Below are 24,901 nucleotides of genomic sequence, written 5' to 3' on the forward strand. Positions count from 1 at the left end.
TAATCCACATTCGATTCTAAAAAAAAAATTTTTTTTGAATAAGTCTTGATCATGTTATGCTATTAACCTGAGATTTAAAAAAAAAAAAAAAGCTTAAAACTTCGTCTAGTAGAAAGAAAAAAAAATTACATTGGTGTTGTTTATATTTTATGGTTTAATTAAATATTGCATGAAATTTCTGATTTGTATATCTACATTATTATAAGGATAGAATCAAGCCAGAAACCTTATTGGCTATTCAGAATGGATCTATATATTGTTAAGATAAAGTTCTGATGTCATTCAAGTAAATGAATAGTTTTTCTACTTCAGATTATCTTATATTTGTATCTCCATTTTGCAGTATTTTTATACTTATTTATTCGCCAATTATATTTCTTGAATCCAATTATGAATGATACCTCGCTCTAAGATAGCTCGTGAAAAATTGAGTTAATTAAAATAAAACTGATGCCTAAATCAAATATTGCCATTTTTGCAGAAGCGTGGACAGTTAAAAAAAAAAAAAGGAGAAAAAACTGCTGGCATTCGAAATGAAATGCTTAAGAAAAATAAATAGAACAAGTTGGATAGAAAATAAAACAATCACAGTCAGACAAGAACTATTGTATAAAAAGACAATAATAGAAAAAATTAGAAAACCACAACTGAGATGGTTTGGACACACTGTACGTATGGACGCAGACAGACTTCCTAACCAATACTTTTCCAACTGAAAAAAGAAGACCCGGAAGACCAAGAATTACCTGGCTGAAATTAATAAAGAACATCTCAGGATGCAGAACATAAGGAACTTTTTCGAACAGCAAGGAATAGAAAAGACTGGAAGATCCTGCTCAAGAAGATTCAGCCAGTCTTAGACGGAAGTGAAGAAGATTATGAATGAACATTTTTCGTGTGTATTCGTCACATTCAATGTAATAGTAATATTGTGATTTACTTTCATTTATATTTGGTATTGACACCGTGTTCAGAAGGAATTAAATAGCAGAATCACTAGAAAAAAAAAGCAGATGACCGATCAGAGAAAAAAAAATTAAAAGAAACTAATTGGGATGACAAATGACTTGAATATCAATCAGAAACTAAAACCTTACCGTTATTCTCTTAATGTAATTTGCTTCTTATTTGGTTCGTAATCTTCAAAGCAGACAATTTGGGGCTTTAAGTTTAAAGCACGCGCAGTTAGACTAGTGGCTGTGAGCTTCGCAACCATATGCCTGGGGAAGGAGTGTCCTAGGTTCGATTCCCGTCAATGACGTGAGGAGCTGAAGGATCTTCCTCCCATAGCCAAGTTAGCCGGTCTTGGGAGTGGACAGTAGGGTTTTTTTCCTCAGTTTATCCTGGGGTTTTTCATCCCGCAAATCAGGCTAACCGGCCTTGAAAACTCGACACTACGGACATTAGATACACCGTGGCGTAGGGCTGACCACTTTATCCTGTGAACGGTTTGAGGTCCAATGATTAATAAAACCCTCGACACCGCAAGGTAAAAGAGAGAAAAAGAAGTTGAGATGAGAAGTTTAAAGTAATACTCGCATGGTTGTTTTAGAGGAAAAAATAATTTGTCGTAAAGGTGATGGATACTCGTGTAAAAATATAAAATCCTAAGACCAGTAATCACATCAGAAGCAGTCATCTAAAGACTGAAGAGTTAACTCATTTAAGATTAACGGCATAGCTATTGAAAGCAGAAATTCTTCCTATTTCGTAATATAAAGCAGCATTGTTATTGCACAGAACTAATTTTTTTTTACAGCATTTAATAAAGTCTCCGATAAAATTTAATAAAATCAGCAAATAATTCAAGTCTCCAAAGCAACTTTTTTTTTTCAAATTCAGACTTAAATTTTCACAGAATATTTCAAATTTGAAGCATTAGCTTTACGGCTAATGAAACTCAAGAGAATTGCATTAAAGTATGCACGATTTGCTACTTTAGGAGCCGACGTCAAAATAGATACAATGAAACAGCTGTCCGTAATGAAGAATGCTTGTGCCATTGTATTTTGTCTCTGACACGCATTCTGCCCCATTGACAATGATTAATAAGTCTGAGCGACAACACAAAGGACATTGTACCAGTTATGTGTCTTGCTTAAAACGACTTCTGAAACATAATTTTAATGTCTTTACGGTGCAATAAAACTAGAAAAAAAATTGTTTTCTGCATTTTTCTACAGACGAATCTAAGGATTAGTTATACTCGTGCAAGTAACCATAACTCCATTTGGCGTTTTAAAGTAATTTTATTATTGCTTTATTTGTTGCGATTTTGAAGTGTTGAATGACGTCTGTGAAAGATTGGGTTGTCTCACACTACTTGTGCTATTCTCAGGTTTTGGCATGGGCTACCTCAGCACACTTGTTGAGTAACCAAGACTTGAATATAGCAAGAATTTTGAACGGATTAAGAGCCTACTCAGTACGAAGTGTTTCAATAACCCAATCCCAGCAAATAATTGAATCGTGAAAAAGAAAACATCTTAACATAGTAATTTGGAAATCACTACCGAGACATCAAAAGTGACTTGAGGCTGAGAGAAGAGCACACTTGAACAACTGGACAACTTAAATGAAACAAGTGTTTGAAAATTTCACACGGCTCTTAATTTAGACAAGATGTCAAGAGGATCTTCAAAATAAAACTGAACCATGCAAGGACAGCATAGGAATAGGAAACGTTCAGTGCCACCATGTCATGCATTAACCAATAATTTGCATTTTAGTTTTTATTTTCAGGCATCGGGTATGAAATAAGTAATGCTTAAATACACGTTCTTTGAAATTAGTTATTCTGTACTAGGACACATTTACACTGAAAATAGCTTTATTTTCATGGGACTAAATATAAATTTTATTTGTCAAATTTAGTAATAAGAGGGTGTAGGATAATACTGACGGCAAATGAATTTTATTTCTTTGAGATATTTCAAGTACTCAGAACTCTGGCACTACTCCAATATTTAATTGCTCCATCTGCATAATCTTTTCCCCTCATCAAACCTGTTGCCATGGGTTAAATATTCATTTCCCGTTTAATATATATTTATTCACGTTAAAACAGTAAAGCAGTTACCGACCCCTGCCTGTATGACTAGTTCTCCCAATCTAAGCATGTAATCCCGATACCGATTCGTCAGGCGTATACCATTTACATCCGGTGGTACATTCTTACTGCCTGTCACATGCCACGACGCATGTTACGAATGGATTCGTCAAGTGGCAGTTGTCCAGGAGACACTCGAAATCAAATCGGACACTGAATAAACTTTATTATTCGACATTTTAGATGCATTTTTACAAATATGCACGCACCTATTAGATTAGTTAGACGAGATATTCTGAAAATCTTGCCAAAAGAATTTATTGAAATTTGGAATTTCAGATATTTAAAAATATTTGCCAGCAATCTGGCTGCTGATTTGAATGCGTGGTGTTTAATTAGTCAGATTCACTACTGTGCACTATTTTTTAGATATTGAACTCGTCTTGAGTGCAAAAAGTCGACGAAAAACAACTCCTTGTAAGATATTTTACTGACGAAGTTATTCGAAATTTAATATATTGCTGGTTTTAAAATATTGCAATTAGTATTATAAAGATCTATGATTATCTGCAGAGCCTTCTTAAATCAGTCGGTATAGACGAAGCTCTTTGGTCGGACAGATCTGGGTTCGATTCGGTCAGTAAACGTGAAGAACCTTTATCTGGTCTCTTTCGACCAAAGGTGGTAGTCGGTCTCATACGGAGGGATTTTTGCCCCCCAAAACAGACAAACCGGCCCCGAGAACACACACGGCTACAGTCATAAACACCTATGGCAAGGAAGGTAACGGGAAACTACCTTGCTCATATCTCCTTAGTAATTAGCTGCAACCGCTCTCAAAGAGAGGCCACAAGATTATCTGCAAAATATCAGATATTGCAATTATATTTGCTCGAGAGAAAATTATGAGTAGATCTTGAGTGGTATGTCAGTCATTCCTTCTCATCAAGTGAGGGTTCCACCTTTCAACATGAAATAAGAGGCAGTTGTGTAATAAAATGATATTCTCAGTTACCCTCCCCCCTCCAAAAATTGGGTCTTCCAGTTTGGAAACTTTTTATTAATGTTTGTAAATAAAAAAACCGAATAACTGAGAAATGAGTTGTTTATGCTTACTAAATAATTTCATTTTTCTAATAACTTTTCCAAACCGCTCGTTATTATACAGCTATATTCATCATTCGGTGAAAAATAACTGTTGATTAACGCGACATACGTGCAATATTTTTAAATTATCAAATCGATTCCAAAAATACAAACTTTACTATTATGATATTTCCCCAAAAATGCTATTTTGTCACCATTCCAGTTATAACGGTTAGTAAAACAACATCAATGCATAAACTATATGCATCACTGTCAGTACAAAGACTTTATGAAACATGTTTCTTGGCGACAACAATAGTGTCAAAAGGAAACTGACATAAATATCTCATCTCGCGTGGTGTCCGTGACGTCACCAAATACGTTGAATTGCGTTAAGTACCTCCTCGATGACGAAGAACTGACGGCATACCACCTCGTGTGTAACCATCCAACAGTCTCAATGATATTTTGATACGTATTAAAATGCAAAACGAAAATAGAGTTGGCATCTAAGAGCTGTCACCTTGAGAGTGCAGAGAACTCGTGATATCACAAGAGAAGCACGAGGAGTCTAGAAAAATGGTCGCAACACAAGTAGATGTCCTTTTACTGCTCCTTGTCATCGGTGGTTCTAAATAAACAAAAGAAAATGCCACGAGCGAATCATTATTCATTTCTAGATGTGGAACTCTATATTTAGACCGGAGGATGACAACTGTACTCAGGTATCTGGCTCCCTCTCGTTAGAAATGTTTTTCGGATGAACTGTGTGCATTAATTATTGTAGTTATGGACGCTTATTAAGAAATATTTAACGAACAGATTCACACACAACACTTTCTACATTTGGTTGGTAGGATTCACTTAATAAATGTTCAGCGAATATTCATATAATATGACAACAAACGAAATATAATTGTAAGGAAATTATCTTGAAACCATTTCTTAAATAAAAAGCAATCTCTAATATATTCATGTAGTAAAAATGCCAGCGATTTCTGACCATGAGAAACCAAAAATAACCCACCATCTGAATTAGGAGGTACCTGGGAGGCCAAGACCTGAGACGACAGATTGCGTGCCAATTATATAACAGAATTACGTAAATGCGGAAGAAAGGTAAATTGGTTGAAATAAAGTACGAGGTCGAAAATAAGTTCTCCATAATGTTGTACAATTTTCTAAACTTGTACATAATTACAAATTATCTTCTGTGATGACTGATCATTTGTGCTCCATATAAAAAGCGTGATTATCTAAAATAATTTTCTTCAAAAGGAAGATTAGATGATAGAAGCCTTTTGAGTTACTCTCTTTAGCCTTTTGGCATATAAAATTAGGTGTATTTAACTCCAATTCGGGAGAGTAATTTGCGGATTGCAAATTTATTTTCTGTCAAACAAATGCCACAAAGCATATTGGACGCTTTTAATATTCGATGTTCACATAAGAGCAAAATTTGGCATATTTTATAAATTTCAATCTACTGAAATCAAATTCCTTCGATAATTTTGTATCATTAACCACTTTTTAAGGGAAGTGAAATACATATGATAATTTGATAAAAGAATAAAATTATTACAAAATTAGGTAATTTAAATTATTTAAAAGTAACTTCCGGAGTTCCTAATAAGAAGTCACAGTGCCGAATTCCATCTTTCTTGGAACTGTTTTTCCATGCTCTTCGGTTGCTGCATCCAAGTTGGTTTGGAATAAATCCAGATGTGAAGAAAATGAATCTTAACAACATACTACAGTCCTTGTATTTACGGGACTGAGGCTTCTCATTCATAATATTAATAGACTTGACATTATCAATGAAATTCGAACAACCTGAATATTGTTATTCACTTAGCTTATTGTTCAAAGTGGTGTCGATCAGTATTCGTACTAGTAAGCCAATAAAATCAATTCAAGTAATTTATCCCTAAGGAGAAAATGGTAATTTTAATAACACTACAAAGTCTGTTTTGTAAACTTTGAAATAGGCTATATAAAAAAATTAAGGAGGTCTCTAACCCAATAATGAAGATTTTACAATAAATTCTGGTATATTGAACTGCCCCATTACGCACTTCACCTACAGCTTTTTTATACTTACATACGACATGTATTTCATTTTTTATAGAAATTTTTGCATAATGTTGAACTATGTCCTCCTCAAATCACATTCTGAATTTTATTGTACATTTAAGTTAATAATAAAAAAATTTCAAATCCCTCCCACGTTACTGATATACAGTTGGTTAAATTTTTTCTGGGTGAGAGAATTTAAATATCGAATAGTAACTTACAGAATTCCTCGAGAGTGGAAAAAGATATTTTTATTAAGCCGGGAATTCAACTGCTGCGTTATATTTCAATCTCATATCCATGAACACTAGTATTTGTATAGTTACTGTTTTAAGATTAAAGAAAAAACCACTTCCGTAGGACTAACTGAACATCAATTGTATAGAATTTTATAAATATATCTTTTCCCAATTAAGCCAATTCGATAACAAACACTATTTAAGCTGGTCAGTGTATGCTGTCCTGCATCAATTCCTCCCCTTATTATTATTATTCTATTATTCCCGGAGACGTCTGGTCGGGGCTGTTCTCATACTATAATTATGTACTCTGACCGAGGTTCTGACCACTAGTGTGGAACCGGTCTATAACGCCGCCATGTGATGTTTTGGTTGGATAGGCATTCTTGCGAAACATCCTGGCTTATTTTTAGTTCATCCTTCAAATTATTTCAAGAATTAAAAAAAAAAGCAGCAGATAGAATACAATTTGCAATTTATAAGCTGTTTCATGGAAGATGAGAATACTGACAATTTATCATGGATTAAAATATTATTGAAGTAGATTAAGTGTTCATCCAATACTCTTGGACTTGTGTATCTACTAAATCTTGGTAGTAAACAAAAATGAAATTTTGCGAGACTGCTGTATTGAAAGATTAATTCAAATCTTCAGTATTATCCTATTGTTATGTTTCATCATTTCATGGAAGGTTTAATATCGTGCTTTATAAGTCACAACTGAAGACGTTACTGAACATCTTAATTAAAAAACGTAAGTTTACTTTAATCTCTGTGATTTGCAAAATATTTTACATTGAAGCAAGGTAAAGAAAGTTAAGTAAACAGCACAGGCAACTTTGTTACTACTTTTCAGATACCTTGAATGAGAAAGCAATTATGTCTCGATGGTGAAAAAAATAATTTACTTTTACGCGAGGAAAGAAGTAGTTCTAGAAGTGAAATGCCTGGCCACTTACATAAGAACAGGAAATGTTAAAGGTAGGTCGGAAATATTCAGTATAGAACAAAGATAATCGTCTTTTTTCTGTTTATAGAACATGAAAATATATAGAAAGTGGATTAAGAATTTATAAAGATAAATTTTAGAAGTGGTCTCACCTTCTGAAAGAGATGTCCCCCCCCTTTTTTTTAATCAAAGAAAATTCTTGCTTCTCACATTAAATAATATTGACTTCGTTTTACTATAATACAAATGCATGCTAAGAAGCTTAGTTTTTTTGATAGTGAATTTATACTTCGAACCAATTTTAAATCTCTAACTGAATATATTAATGACAAAAATATTCAATAAACGTAATACTGACCACCTTTGCTTTGTGCCCCCAAGAAAGGGTCTCGCGCCCCACAATCTGAAAACTACTGGATTAGAGGAAAAGATGTTACTTAATTACAACTAGAAATGCATTTATTCAAGTAATGCTTCGATGGCGTAGTTATTTTTTGGAAGACAGGTTTATATTTTTGAAATTCATTTTGTTACATGATGTATCAATTAGCCATCATTGCCATTTGTCTTCTTTAGTATTTAATTTAATAAAAGGTACCGTAAAGAAAATATTTTCTAGCATAGGCTACCCTACATAAAAGAAAGAATTGAAGCAGATGCATTTATTGTTGTACTACCACTACATCTACAGATGCCGTATGGTCACTCCGATGCTCGGTGATGTGCCACACCAGGCCTCGCCATGTAGTTCTCTTGTTTGCTTTTCTGGCGACCTCAGCTCTCTGTAGATCAGTCACTCCACACACGCCATCTATCCATCTCATTGATGGTCTACCCCTGCCTATTTTTACAGGAACTTTACATTCTATTACTGTTCTGAAAAGTTCCCCCTTTCATCCTTTCTATGTGTCCAAAATATTTTAACTTTCTTCTGTCACTCTCCTTAAGGAGCCTCAAAGTCCTACTGATCTTTTTTAACACCCATTCATTTGTACGCCTTTCAGTATATGAAATCCTCAACAGCCTTCCTTCTGTAACACCACATCTCAAAAGCAGATATCCGTTTCTTATCTGACTTCTTTAGGTTCCAAGTCTCACATCCATAAGTCGCTGTTGGAAAAACAACTGCATCCAAAATCCTCAACTTTGTTTCCATGGAGATAGATCCATCCTTCCAAATTTTAGACAGGTCTCTGACTGTTGTTTTAGCCATTCCTAACCTTTTTCTGACGTCTTCTGAACAACAATTCTTCACATTAATAATGAATCCCAGGTACTCAAACTTGCTGACTTCCTCAATTCTTTCTCAAGAGCTTCTATGTTTGTATTTCCTTTGAGAATCATAATCTTTGTCTTGCTAGGATTCAGATGAAGTCCTCTGTTATTACTGATCTTGTTAACTTCGTCAAGAATTACTCCTAGTTCTTCCATGTCATTACAAAGGAGTACTGTATCATCAGCATACCTCAGGTTACTGATCAATCTACCTCCTATCCCAATTCCTGTCCTGAGCTCATCCAATGCTTCACGCTTGATGTCCTCCGCATATATACTAAACAAGTGAGGGCACAGTAAACATCCTTGTCTAACTCCTTTTCCAACTTGAAGCCAGTCAGTGAATCCAACACCTGTTCTTACCGTGGCTTGTTGCTCCTTATACAAGTTGGCTATCAACCTGATAGTGTGTTAAGGAAAACCCATTCTTTTCGTTACTTCCCACAGTTTCACATGCTCAATACAGTCAAAAGCTTTAGAGTAGTCTAAGAAACACATTACCAGAGGGAGTCTGAATTCTTTATATTTTTCTATGATCTGTCTAAGGCAAAAGATCTGATCTCTGGTGCCCATACCTTTCCTAAAACCAGCTTGTTCCTCGGGCATCTGCCTCAACTTTGGCCCCAATCCTATTTAGCATGATCTTCAATAAAAGTTTGCTTCCATGAGATATCAAACTAATAGTTCTATAATTCTTGCATGCCTTCATATCACCTTTCTAATGTAGTGGTATGAAAACTGACTTATTCCCGTCTCTAGGCCATGATCCTGTCTCTCATATCCTTGTAATAAATCTATGAAACACTCTTATCCCTCATTCCCCTGTGGTCTTAAATAACTCTGCTGGAATTTCATCTGCACCTGGAGCATTATTGCTGTTGAGCTGCTTAATTGCTCTTTCAACTTCATGCCCAAGTGGAGGAGGTTCAAATCAAAATCAAAATTTTCCTGGTGGGAGTGCTCCACATTTTCTTTATCCACTCTGCTGTACAGTTCCTCACAGTATTCTTTCCATCTGTTTTTTATTTCCAATTCTTCTGTAAATAATGATCCATTCCTGTCTTTGATGACATTCAATTTAGGCTTAAACTTGTGTTTTAAGTCATGAACTAAATGAAACATCCTTTCATAATTGTGCCTTCTCATCTGGAACTCCATTTCTTCACATTTGTTAGTATAGAACATTTCCTTGTTCTGCTTGATGGCTCTTCTGACTTCTCTGTGTAATCCCTTGTATTCTTCAGTCCCAGTGTCTTTGTTTTTCCAATCGCCTTCTTTTGATTAGTTCCCATGTTGAATCTGATATCCATGGGTCTCTTGGTCTTCTTATTGGGCTGAGATACTTCTTCGATGTATCCTGTTGTAAGCTATTATAATTTGATCTCCAGTGTTTTGCAGTACTTTCAAACAATTGTTTCGGCGATACGATAAAATGCTTTATTAAGGATAACGCATTTTCATGATTTAATGACCTTTAGTGGATTAATTTATTACAACAATGAAATAAAAATTTAGTGAGCATACTATATATATATAGTAAGTCTGCTTTTTGAGCGTCCTACACATTCTACATTAATGGCAACTAATATGCATAATTAATGTACATGATGGGATGAATTTAAGATAAGATTTGAAAACTAAAATAAAGATATTACCATATTAAAAAGAGGAATTTCCTTCAGTAGTTCGAGGTACTTGAATGATATATGTTTCCTCTAATATGTCAACATAGTTGACTAAAAGAAAACGTCAGCCAAATGAAAAGCTTGTGGATGTTTTACGACAAGGATGTACCCTCTCACCCCTGCTTTTTAATATATATATATACACACACACACATGAATGAAATATTAACAATCTGGAAACACCGTAACCCATTTGGTATACAAATCACCCACAAATGAAGATAGATACACTATTTGCAGATGATAAAATAGTATTAGCTACATCTGAAGATGACTTACAAAGATCATTAAAATCGTTAAATGATATCTCAAAGCAATATAATGACAATATCTAAAGAAAAAACAAAAATAATGGCATTCAAAGGAGGAAACCCAATAAGATGTAAAATAGTGATAGATAATAAAATACTAGAACAAGTAAACACTTTCAGATGCTTGGGATGTGATCTATCATACGAAGAAGAAAAAGACAGACACTAAAATATCAAACTTTGTCAAAGTAAATAGCATAATAAATAATATATTTAAGCCATCCCTAGTACAAAAACACACTTGAATCAGACTATATGATGTCTTGTTAAAACCTACTCTACTATACGGAAGCGAAACATGGACCATGAAAAGGAAAGATGAAAAACGAATTCAAACAGCAGAAATGAAGTTTCTCAGAAAAACAGCTGGAGATACCAAGTAGGACCACAAAACAAACGAAGAAATATTACAATCCCTGAAAATAAAACCAATTAATTACTACATAAGACAGTATAAACAAAAATGACTAGAACATTTAAATCGAATGGACAACAGCAGACTACCAAAAATATTATACAGATACAAAATAAGTGGAAAAGAAGAATCGGAAGACCAAGAAAGAGATGGCATGAGACTGGAACAGGCCACTTGGCCTAAATTCCATGTTAAGAAGAAGACGAAGGTGGATGATGAATTTCATTGCTCGGTGTGAGATCACTGACCCGTTTATTGCAGACCGAAGTGGCTTGAAAAAGTTTCCTTACAGCAGCAGGATTTCCCGATTAGGTAGATTAATTGGATTTCCCAATTAATCGGTAAATCCAAAATACAAAAAGAAATACAAAAATAAAACTGATAAAATAAGCCTTAGCTCACACAAGATAAGAAAGTAGCAAATATATGCAAATAACCTTTCCTGGGTCACAGCCATATAGAAACTCCGTTTTTAACCGATCTTAAATCCAATGCATCCTAGTCGTGCATTAATCAGTTGCCATAAAGGTACTATGCAGGACACTATTGAACAGCTTGCCACAAATATATTTAGTACTTCAAGCAGCAACATTAATTTATGGTTGAGAAAACTAAAATAGTTACTTCATGAGAAAAAAAAAAGAAGTTTTCATACATTACACAAGGGGGGCACAAGTAGGAAGGGCGTAAAAATTCCTAATAATAGGAAAGATGTCAATTAGTAAAGAGTGTAACTGTACCCCAAATTATTTGTAAGTAAACTGCGTGCTGTTCAATAGTGAAACTGATTGAATACTCTGATCTTCTAGTCGAAATTCCTGCCAATTCACTAATTGCATAAATATTGTCATTTCTCTATAGAGACTCGAGACTGGTATATTGTTCATCTGAACAAGAAAACTCCAGTTTTGAAAATTTCCGTAATATTTTGCATTTTAATATCTCACAGCAGACATTGAATGTAATTCATTATATCTTTTACCCTTATTAATGCATTCCTTTCCCCTCCAGCATATAAATAATACAATTTTTCTGTCCCTAGTTTATCCAAAAAATGAGTACATTTTCTAACAAATACAATTATTTACTAGATAATTATTATCAGGGACATTCAGGAATCGGGGACTAATCGAGGGAGATCATATATTACCCAGACCAGATATTTTCTCCTTTGGACTTCACACTATTTGTATTCACCACATCCAAACACAAGCCAATACAGGCGCGCACATTTATGAAAGAAAAATCTTACTGGCACGACGTTCATGACTGTATTCATCCTTAATTCCATGGATGACTTCTAGTCCTCTCCCTACTTTCCATAAAATTAAAACATTCCATCTACTGATATCACCCTTTAAAAAGTTAAGGTTTCTATAGACTTTTTTCTCCTTTCTGCTAATGCCTGCAACCCACAGATTATCAATGTTTTCATAATCTACTTTTCACATTCCTCTTTAATAATCTCCCTTGCATGCATCCTCTCCTCTATATCACCTCTGAAACCCTCGAGACCAAATTTACGCACATATATGGCCTCTGTTGATACATATTGTCATATCAGAGAAAGAATAGACTCCATTGTTTCTAACTTAGGATCATTAAGAGGAAGATCCTATAATAATTTCGTCATAAAGTTTTGTCAATTTTTATTAAAAATTTATATAACCATCTGAATCATTAGTGATTTCAATGATCCTGAAAAATCAGTCATTAATATCCGATTTAAAATAGAACAGACCGCAAATGAGGCTGGCAGGAATGATCTGTAGGCTCAGGTTTGTCATTTTATACTTCATAAATATAAATTAAAGGAAAAATATATTTCCCATCAATTAATTCGGCACGTCCTTAAAATGGTAGCCTATCCTACGATATCAAGATGACAGTTATTTCACACACACACACAGTGTTAGCTGCCTAATGCATTTGAGTCTAGTTAGTATTACTGAAAAATGTATTGTAATTATATTTAGTAGTTATTATCGATTTGTCTTAAGCAAGCTGTGAAGCTTGTTGATTGAAAAGCTTGGAAAATACTCACTCACCACCCGAGTGGATAGTTACCCACGCTCTGCAAGCTACGGCGATATACGAGCAAGGATGTTAATATAAAAGCACAGTTTAAATCGGAAGTTTGGGTAGTAGTCTTAGAATACGAGTATATTTAGTCTTATAAGTTTTAAAACTTAGAGAACAATGCAGTGAAGAAGAAAAAAGGAAGCGATTTGAATTAGAGGCGCACAATAGAGGGTGCATATTAGTAATTCTCTAGATTATTATTAGCACAATAACTTCCAGTTGTCCATATTTTTGAATAGATCATTTTATGTAATGTGTATCTAAAGAGATATTATATATATCGCTAGCCTACTTGTCTGACGCATTCCAATTCCACCCAATGGACTTGGGTTGGAACTCGGTCATTGGCATGACTTAAAATTTGCGATTGTCTGTAGGTAGCAGATGAATTTCATCGTCCAGTGAGAAACCATCAATCCACATATTTGGAAGCCTTGAAAAACATCCAGATTTAGTACTGTACTTGAAGCAGAGTTTGACTATGTAAGAGAATGAAGAAAGAAAACCTATTATGTTACCTATTAATGTACTATAGGTTTATTACGTGTAGTGCATGTGAGTCGCATAAAAAGAAAAATATCCCAATAACTTTGTTTCTTAGAGTCGATTTGTAAACTGTTGCCACTGCAATATTCCACTGCTTTGCGGCAAAACTCATTTCTTAAATATTACCGTCTACAAATTGCATCAACATTTATAAGGAAGGAAAGAAGATGGGAAACATCCATAGATAGCTTGGCAAGCATGACAGTATAGGAAAGGATCCATGGGTAGATCTATGTAGACAGGGAAGAAAGTATCCAATGCACATACACAGAGAGAAATGAGATGGAAAGATGCCAATGTACTAGCTAGAAATCGAAAGCAGTGGCGTGCTTTTTGTGTCACCTCTAAACCATCAGGTAGAAGAGAACCGAGTAAGTAAACAAAACAACTTGTAGGATAAGTGACACTCGAATGCAGAATGTTCTATAGTAACGATGTTCCACTTTCCTCTGTGCTACCAAAATCAGAAAATGTTTCATTGCAACAATTTCGTGTCATTTTGAATCAGATGAAACTATTATAGAGAGCAAAATTTAAGATTCTCTTGATTTAACTTCATACTGAAAAATCACATATTTGTGTAACAAAGTTTGTAAAAATACGTGCATATTGAAAATATGATTTTTTTTGCCGGCTGTGATGATATAAACAATCATTAAAGAAAATCATTAACAAAAGCTAGGTTTGAATAAAATTTTGGGAAAACAAAATTCAGTCATGGTGCAATTTTCTTAACAGACGAATAAAACAACACTGGAATAATAATGGAGCTTTTATTTTATTAATCTTAAAATAAAATTTTATTTTATTAATTATAAATTTTTTTAATCTGTGTATCGATCATAAATGTCAATTTTTTTCTCCAAATTATTGAGCGCTAGAGAATCATTTTTCGTTTGCGACTTTTGTTTTTATGGTCTTTTTTATCATGTCATAGTTCAAACGTTCTGAAAAATTGTGTCTCTTCCAAATTTCGAATAGGATGTACGTTCTGTCGACAAAAACAGATGCTCTTTGAGAAAAGATTTCAAACTATTGTCAGAGGAGCAGTAGCACTTTTTTTTTTCACGAATAGACCTATCCAACAGTTTTGTTCGAGTGCCCAAATAGCCTATACTGTATTCGTAGTGACTAACGGTATATATAATGTCAAGAAAAAATAATGAAGTATCACGAAAATGCAAAATCTATTATACTTTTCAAAAAACAGAAGACCTGCTGAGTTAAAAACGACTAAATGGATGTGAATTTAACTACTGACATGAACAAAATTAATTCCATGCATGAAACTTTTGAGCATATTTTGCCGAAAACATTTGCAGCCGATAACTAAAGTGGGAACTTCGGAAAAATCAGTGGTTTAATTGAAACAATTGAACAGCCATAAAATTTGTTCTTTGTTACTTTGATTATATAGGTACTTTATTAAACTGAACCATTTTATATGATGAATTGTTGACAATAATGTGAAATAAAACAAAATTTGAAACGTATTTAGTTAAAATCCTTCAAGGGTTTCCTTTTGCAAGCAATTTATTTTCCTTAATTACTAAAATAACTCATTAACATGATCATAAAGTAACTTATGGTTACTTGGTTAAGCCAATAAACGTACAAGCATCCCATTTAAACTATTTTGGATTAAAATCATAATTCATTAGAAGCTAGTCAAACTACTAAAATGCTTAGAATTTCGTCATTTTTCTTTCACCCTAAAATTGATCTTTAAGGTCGGTCTGCTTCTTTTACTTCTTAAATTTTCTTAGGTTTTTATTCTCTTTTAATGCTTCTTTCTTCAGCATAAGAGGGCTTATATTTTGCTTCGTGGCTTCTCTAAAATTAGCTAGTCGTTTGTCCTTGTTACAGCACTGTAGATAAGTAATGATGGAAGTAATCTGCGCAGAGCTTCTTTGGTTCTATAGCAGAGTCCGATGAACATTACAGGACGCACAATAATCGCTTATTTGTTGTAAGCGTTATAAATCACTGACTCCATTAGTCACCATGAAAACGTGCGTTAAAAATATATCAATTTTACAAGCTTAATAAATCACATTGATAAGCAATAAGGATAGGCATGCGTGTTTGCCTTGTCCAAGCTTTTGTTTTTTAATCTGTGTAATCGTGTGCAGTTATAGAATACCTTAGGGAAGGAGTATATTTCCAGAGTTGAAATTGCATGCCAAAAAAGCATTATCATTAATAGGATGAAAATTTATTAGTGTTCAATGTTTGAACTCCAGTTATGGTCTGATTTCTTTTCTAAGAGACAAATAAACTTCTAAAATTGTGTATAGATAAAATAAAATATTGGAAAAATATTCTCCAGAAATAGATATGAAAAGTACGTATTTGAAAAAAAATCCCCAGTCCTCCTGGGATTTTTCAAGACGGTAAGTTTAAGTTAACTTCGAATCACGCAAATGTATATAGTGGATATACTTTTATTTTTTTTCATATTCGAAAAAAAAAAAAACTGGAGTTGTTCATTATTATAGTTTAGTGAAAGTGCTTTGTGTTTATTATGAATTAAAAAAAACGCTAAATATTTGTAACAATGCTATGACAACAATGTAAGTTACATAATTTGAAGACATTTCTGAGATGTATGTCTGCCTCATTGCATTCATCACAAGTTTTGAATAACTACTCCAAAGTCAAATTACCAGTTTAAAATTTATTTAAAACTTGTTATGAAATAAAAGTATCTCGTTTTTAAAAAACCTCTTTATGCAAATCATATAGGGAATTATTTTTGAATCAGAAATATGCCGTCTTAAATCAAAATATTTCCATACACCTATTATTCAATAACTGCTCCTCCAATTGGATTTTGTATAATCAAATAGCATCAAAAACTATATATTTTTTGCAATTATTGTATAAAAACTTCATTAATGCGGAATGAATAGTTTTACCGAGATTTAATCAATGTTTTAATTTTTATAAAGTTCTATATTTGGTCTTCTTCAGAGCAGATTCTCGAATATTCAACATTTTGCTCACCAATGACACAAAAATGTGCCATATATGTCATGGAAAATTGGCATTAGATTGCCTTGATTTATTTGAATATTTCTTTGCAGCATATATTTAGCACATTTATCTAAGACAAAAAGGCAAAATCTAATTAAAATAATTACGGATATGATAAGCATCCGATCACTTATCTCGAAATATGTTAAGATTTGAGTTTTAAGATTAAAAAAAAAAAGTCCATTGAGATAGAATTAAGCATTCTCTTAATTTAATTGTGACAGAACACGCATAATTTCATGATCTTCTTCGGACAATATCCTCACAGATGAAATCTAGTGTCAGGAAAAGATGGAAGTCAGAGCCAAATTTGAGATGTAGAGTGATTCGACCATAATAATAAGGGTTGTTTTGTGCGGCAACGCATTCGTTTCAACTTTGGTAATGCCAAAGCGCGTTAATAGTGTCTTATTCTTCATAAAATGGGAAACATGGCACTATGGCTTGGGGTTCACCTTGAGTGGATTATTTTGAATTACATAGAAACAATTATCGGTAGGTATGAAGCCAGTGTAATTAGATCTATTAACTCTGTGTTATGGGCATACTTATTCGCTTTGATGGAAGAAAAACTCAAGTTTACCGGGAGGATGAAATTATCATGGATTGAAAAAAAGTCCTAAAGATGCTTCGCTTCCTAGACGAGATGCGAACACAGGTCTTTCCAGCCAAAGGACATCGCCTCTACTACATGAGCTACATAGGCTCTTATCAGATCAGTATTTTTTTTTTTTACAATCGCTTCTGTCTCTGGAGAGTGTTTTGGTGGATGTGAAACCCTTCCATCTCCTTATGAAATTGGAGAACATATCTTCAGCTAAAAACCCTTTATAAAAAACTCCTCGAGTCATTTACTGGTGGAAAGCTGCTGTTGTTGGATGATGTCAAAATGAACTTTTTTTTTGCAGAATTCCTTCGACTTCTGCACTGTTCAAGGGGTAAAACGGAGTTAACTAGCACTTTTAATGGATAGTTATCAAAAATATTAGACCACCGTCAGAATATGCGGGTCTAATATTTTTGGTAATGAAAAAAACTTTTTAATATTATGTCTTATTCTGCATGACCGCGCGGTTAGCCTAGTGGCTGTGCGCTTCGCAACTATATGCCTGGGGAAGGAGTGTCGTAGGTTCAATTCTCGCCGGAGACGTAAGGAGCTCCCTCGACCATAGCCAAGTTAGCCGGTCTTGGGCGTGAACAGTAGGGTTTTTCACCCAGTTTATCTGCGGTTTTTCATCACGCAAACGGAACCCGTGAACACACAGGATACAGCCACAGGACATAGCACGGCAAGGAGGGCAATAGGAAACAACCTTGCTCACAGTCACGTCCCTAGTATGGTAGCGTAGCTGCCGCTACCATCCGTAAGGATGAAAGGAAATCATTCCATTTCTTATTCTGCATAAAACAAATTGCATACGAAAGAGTAAAAAAGCTGTATGCATAATGGACAGGATGATGTATTTGCTCTTTGATACATCACGCAGAACAGGAAAACAGGCTAAAAACAGTTTAACAGACATAACACACTGGCCTCACTCTTAGTTCCATTCGGCTATAGTTCTACTTAAAATCAAACTTTTTTTCACTATGTCCTGACCCCCCCCCAATTTTATCGTAAAAACCTGCAACGTTACTACTTTGATTTCAAAATTGCATATACATTACAAATTTCTTTATTCCAAGTTTCCGTCAGGAAAGTACATGCTTGCCTTCATCTGAGAACGACCAGGTTAATTGTTCTCAAAAGGAAGTAACAGTTTTGATATGCCTATTTATTATTCCTGATCAACAAATAAACCTAGAGGCGAATATATGCAACTAGAAGTCACAAGAAATGGATGTCTCAGGATTTTGACTTTTACATGAATCACAAAGCCTTTGAGCAATCAATATTGTAACAGTAAGCCGAAAAGGTCCACTCTATTATATATAGTAAGTATAATGGAGGAAGATTAAAATCCACGTTATGCAATTTATTGATGACACATTTGGCTCTCAAAACATTCTCTCTCTCTCCTATTTACATAACATGAAAAGAGAAGTCGCAGATTAATCATCATACAAGTAAATATGAATCTGTGGTATACATTTTATCTACACAGTAGACCTAGCGTTCTCAATTTGCTCGTCCACTAGATGCATACCATGTTATCTTTCTTACATTATCAGCAATTGCCATCGTTGATTAACACTATAGTTAACTGCCAACAATGAGTACTGAAATAATGGAAAGTTACATTTTGCCGTTTCATCTCTCACTCCCCCAACACACAGACCTCACTTTTGACAGTATTTTGACCTCAATGCTCAGATAACAATTTTGATAGGACCCAACAATAAGGAAAGAACTGACAAACATACAGAATTACAGCCTACCTGCTGCCACTTATAAGAGTGTACATTCATTTGCCAAAAGGCATGACTACCTGCCTAATAGTGCGTTGAGCTTCTTTGGCCGAGATAAACTCTTGCACCTATCTTGGCCTTAACTCTGCTAGTCCACTGAAGGTGTTCTAAGGTATTTTGGACCAACTAGACAGAATAAAGCCCGGAAATCAGCAACCTCGCGAGACACTAACAGATCTGCATTTTACAATATCCCGCAAATGTTCGATGCGATTCAAATAATGAGAGTTACTCATCCAGGGGAGCGCATGAAATGTGCTTGATATGCTTTTTTAACCATGCTTGTACAACGCGAGTTTCATAACACGGGAAGTGTCTTGCTAGAGGAGTCCAACTCTACTGGGCCACATTGTCACCATTTAGAGAAATGCCTGGTCTCAAACAACCTCCAGGTAAGAATTAGAGGTCAAGGTTTAAATAGGATGAAAGAATCCGGTGATGTCCACGAGAACAATGCCCATTCTAGGATACCTCCACCACCGGTTTATATCGGGACAACGGTATAATCTGGTTAGATAGAAATGGTCGCCAGGGTGGTTTGGTAACGTGGTTATACTCTTACGTCTACAGTATGTAATACTTTTAATTAGAACTTGATATAATTAGTTTACATACGAGACTGATCACGAAAGCTCTGTTTATCCTCGTTGTACTTCTAAGACGCTGAGCCCGAACAAAGAATGGTATTATAGAATCAATTCTAGTCATCCTTGGTGTAATGGAGTAGTTTCTCCTTCCGGATGAACATGAAATCCTCCCAATTACTCAGAACTAATGCTACCTATTCTCTTTGGAAAATCAAAAAGCGCTTCAAGATTTCTTTTAACATACCTTTAGTGATAAAAAGGTTTTCCAATTTTAGGTAACACTAAGTGGCGAGAATTTTATTTATACAGGGTAGCCCATAAATCATGGACGGGTTTAAACAGCTAGTAACTTTATTTTTATTCTTTTTTTTTTGTTATGATGGAAGCAGAATCTTGGGATTTCTTTTTATTAGTTAAGAATTATTTATATTTTAAACTGTGACTTATTGTCACAGTTTAAATTTTTATTTAAACTGTGACAATAGTTCTATATTAATATTATTAATATAATATTAATATAGAACCCTGTATTAATGCTTAATATAATTGATATTTCATAATTCAGTTGCTGATCGGTTGGCCGAATGGACGTCTCCTGTCTTCGAGAGACAGACGGTAGTTGTGTGAAACCACCATTCTAATTATGGGAACTTGAACGCGTTGCAAAAATTCCATGTTTGGTCGTATAACGAGGTAAACTTGGCGATAAGAGTTAAGCTTATTATCATTGAGAAACATGACAAGTTAATTCTTTTTTATAGCTAAATTCCTTCTGCGCACTCTCCCAAATTAAATGAATAAAAAAATATCAACCGGAGTTAAAACTTCTCCTTATATAAACAAATCCGATACACAAAAAATAAATAATTTTATGTGTAAATTAAACATTTAAAGAAAGCGAATTAAATGTCTCATTATTATATGGGAATGATAAAAAAATATGCCTCAAGTTAAGAATTCAAGCTGTTCCATGTAGTAGTGAGAATTTAGTAGTGTAGAATGACAAGTAATGAACCAGTTACGCTGTTGATAATTTAGTTTTAATTCATCAACGCTAACAAACATGAAATAGGTGTCAAAATTTTTTTTAGGTGAGACCATGATCAAGATTATTTTTTTCAATGTGAATCATACCCTCTTATAAACTTATAGAACAGTTTAGTGCTGAAGGTTTGTTTAACGGTCAATAATCCATGAACCTTGCTCTTGACACTTAACATGGAACTTCCGAATGCTTTACGTGGATTTGAACACACAACCTACTGAACGAGCAGCGTCAATAATATTCACTCGGCCAACCAATAGTCGTAGAAATCGAAGGCTATATTATAAAAATTAATTATAATTATCGAAAATGAGATGTGGATTCTGTCTGAAAAGTAAAACCATTGAAGCAAATCAAATTTTCGAATAAACTCACGTGCAATTTTCAGCTAAAAAAAAATATAACTCGCCTAATAATTAAAATGATTATAATTCTCTAATCGAACAATTTTGATCGTTACAACAAATAAAAGATCAAACTTGGATTAAAAATTAAATATCTCCTTTTTGTTTCATGCACCGATTGTGCTCAATTTGTTTTGGAAATAACATTGGCATTTTAAAATCTAGTGCGTTAATAATTGATTACTACAACTGGCTATTCTGAATTGCCAACAGTAATAGTTTCGAGAATTTTTGTAGGATGGAGATCAAGACAAAGTAAATCGAAATAAATTAAGATCGGTATTGCGTTTTATCGATATAAAGTGATTATTTTAATCGAATTCAATTTAGTCAGAATTAAGAGAGAAAAGAGAACCACCGCTACACTGCTTCAAACGCACTTGAAAAATATTGAAGTATTTTAAATTAATGAGCAGTTTCGTTATTTAGGAACTGCACAAAAAAATCGGCTACCTCCTCAAGAATCCCAAATGTATCAACCAGCCTTATATCTTTGCCAGTGTCTTATTTGTGCCTACTATATACATGCAGTATTATTGCTGTATTACGTAAGCCAAACTTTGGGCCATTGCACTATGATCTGCCCTACCTTTAAGGAATGTAACAAAAACGTATCAAGTCGTTGCTAAATTGCCTGTGAAAACCTTGCACTCTGTAACGGTTTTAATGAAACAAAAACACATTGACGTCAATAATACTTTGTCTTTTCCGATAAAACTCAGCAAAATGAGAATGATCTCCAAAATAATTTGAATGACATGGAAAGCCTTTAAACTTTGAAATGTCTGACGTGTTTGAGCACGCGGTTAAGTCGTTATGTGAGCAAACCCATATCAACACATCATAGCAACGTTATTATTGACACAGTGTAGTTTAAAAAGCCATAAATTAATTCTTTTTATCTTATGTGAGAACGTAGTTTAAGTGATAACACACATTCGAATGATTGATCAACTTTAATTTTTGCGAAAAATGACTTTAAACATTTCAGAAAAATCAATTTTGGTCTCTGTATAGTTCGTTAATGAAAGAAAAAAAAAAGTTCTTTATAACATAAAAAAAGATTTCTTTATTAATGATATAGTAATAATTAAATGGCGTTATTTATTAATCATAATTCTTTGAAAAAATTCGAAAGCAGTACATGGTATTCAAGAGTGGGGGGGGGTAAGTTTGACTTTTTCACTTTTAAAAAAATACTTCACAAATTTTGTGCAATATTTAGACCCTTGATTTCCTCAATAATAATGGGAGCATAAAAGAAAGAACTGCATATAAATTGACTGCGCGAAAGATGATATTTATATATTTTTTTCATCCTCCCTCTCTCTCTTTTCGGTTTACTTAAGAAGAACACAAATTACTTAAGGCAGAAATAAAAACTTACCGAACGACTTCTGTTTTTGTATCTTCACTGACTTTGACAGCAACAGCCCACACTCGTAAAAACTCCCAAGCTGAAAACGTTCAACAAATAACACCCACCCTTTATTATAGCTTAAAAAGCACCCCTAACAGTTTCCATGGACCAACGGCAGTAGAATGAGCGCGACGCTCGGAGTTTGGAGTCACACGCACTCTCGCTAGCAGATAACACTCAAGTGCACTGTTCGTAGGAATGCCTGGATTCGCTTGCCGGTTGTCCCGACCGATTCACGAGCACCAGCCAGATCGTGCCAAACTTTCTGGGCCATGTACCCAAATTTACAGAGTTTTTCCTTCCATTATAATTCACCCCTCCTTTTCTTTCCACCTCCTACCTACCTATACTGCTTTGATCACGTGGTATCGCTACAAGAAAATATCTCCGAATCTAAATAAAGAAGTAACAGTGAAACGCTCATGAAGAGTACATAATTGCGTTTCTAGTTCACAAATTATACCTAGTTGATAAAACTGAAGTATATTTTATATGCAATTATTATTTTTATTAACTCTGATTGATTCGTTTTTTTTTTTCTACATAAGAAACAACATAGTCAATAATGTGAAATTTTGGAACATTGAGTAATACAATGGTGATCATGCATTTTTAGATTCAAGTAATTTAGTTATGAAATCAACACATTACTCAGTTTAATCGAGTTATCAAATCAGATTCATTGTTAAAATTAAATTAGATTCATTGTTAAAATTAAATTAGATTCATTGTTAAAATTAAATTAGATTCATTGTTAAAATTAATCGAGTTATTAAATCGGATTCATTGTTAAAATTAATCGAGTTATTAAATCGGATTCATTGTTAAAATTAATCGAGTTATTAAATCGGATTCATTGTTAAAATTAATCGAGTTATAAAATTTAATTGTTAAAATTAATCGAGTTATAAAATTTAATTGTTAAAATTAATCGAGTTATAAAATTTAATTGTTAAAATTAATCGAGTTATTAAATCAGACGTATAATATCAATAAAGTTAATAAATCAGTTTCATTTTTTTTAAAAATTCAACAAGTTATTAAAAATATTCATTGAATTATTAAAAAATGCATTGTTAAAATTAATTTATTTATTAAAGGCGATATCTGTTTTTTTGATTAAGTCAAATTCCTTAAATTAATCGAGATAACGTAAAAGTGTTGGCCTCAATCAATACTCTTTGTGAATTTCTCTAAGATTCAAAAATAAGAAGAAAATAATTTTAAAAAAATGCTAATCTCAGATTGATAAGTTAACTAATAGTTTTTTGCAATGTAGAAATACCTCTTTGTATTGCATTTTTTTAATTGTTTGTTTGAATTAATATAAAATAACAACGTTGCATTGATTTGAAACTTTTTAGAAAGTTATAGTATTTAGAATTTTAAGGAATAGTGAAAAAAGCAAATGGGAGGAAAAAAAGGAAATTTATAAGGTTTTTTTGCTAGCAGAGTAGGAACTGCCTTCTATGACTAATGACCATAGCATTATATTCCACAGGATATGTTTATAAATAAGGCGAGAAGGTGGGAGGGGATCATAAAGTCGTAACGTGGGTGATAGCCAGGCATATTAGATTTATTTTGGGGAAAAGAAACATAGAAGATGCGGAGTAGGAAATTATGGCAAACATATAATAAACTGAAGTGATACCGTGAGATGAAGAATGACAAGGAAAAGTTGTAAACAGTCAAAATATAGATGCTAAAAATGGATAAATAAATCATTGAACAAGAACGAAATAAATTAAGTTGGTGCAGATGGAATATACAGAAATGGGTATATGGAGTGCAAAGTTCAGGCTAAAAGTTGCAAGAACAGTAAGGAAAACAAAATATGATTATGAGAGAAAACTAGCTGAGTAGGCCAACGGACATCATAAGGAATTCTTTCGCCGTCTGACAAATAAAACAAAATAAATAAAAAATGATAGTCCTGGAGAATTTGCATTTCTCGAAAAATCTTCTACGAGCAAAATCCTACCTCCTTCTTATGAGGCCAGCTAATTCACCTTCAGTTGAGAACTGCAAGTACTTGGATTAATAAACAGCTACTATGACAGAGTAATAGCATGCGGATGGAAAGGATATAACAGTCTATAAGGAGAGAAAAGGCGAATATAATGGAGATGAAAGGATGTCTTAGAGGTCTTTCTGCGAAATTTCATTGAAAGCATGAGCGGTAAGCCTCTATTAAAAGAATATAAAACGGAATTATTACATCTGATGAGTTTATTTCCTTTGAATCTATAGCCCACAGCGCGGTAGAATATGTCCATGTAACAATAGT

The 24,901-nt window shown here is 33.7% G+C and overlaps 1 protein-coding gene across 1 annotated transcript in view; it reads right to left on the bottom strand.

Moving 5' to 3' along the window:
* The window catches only part of LOC150092780 (myosin light chain kinase, smooth muscle-like), a 53,739-nt gene extending 30,877 nt beyond the window's left edge, over positions 1–22,862 (bottom strand). The window contains exon 1 of the mRNA XM_090414613.1: positions 22,579–22,862. The gene's annotated coding sequence lies outside the window, so the exon portion shown is untranslated. The remainder of the gene's footprint in view (positions 1–22,578) is intronic.
* Positions 22,863–24,901: the final 2,039 nt, after the last annotated feature.

This window comes from Typopeltis vanoorti, chromosome 25, assembly GCF_054136105.1.
Source record: "Typopeltis vanoorti isolate ZY-2024b chromosome 25, IOZ_Tvanoo_1.0, whole genome shotgun sequence".
Classification (NCBI taxonomy): domain Eukaryota; kingdom Metazoa; phylum Arthropoda; class Arachnida; order Uropygi; family Thelyphonidae; genus Typopeltis; species Typopeltis vanoorti.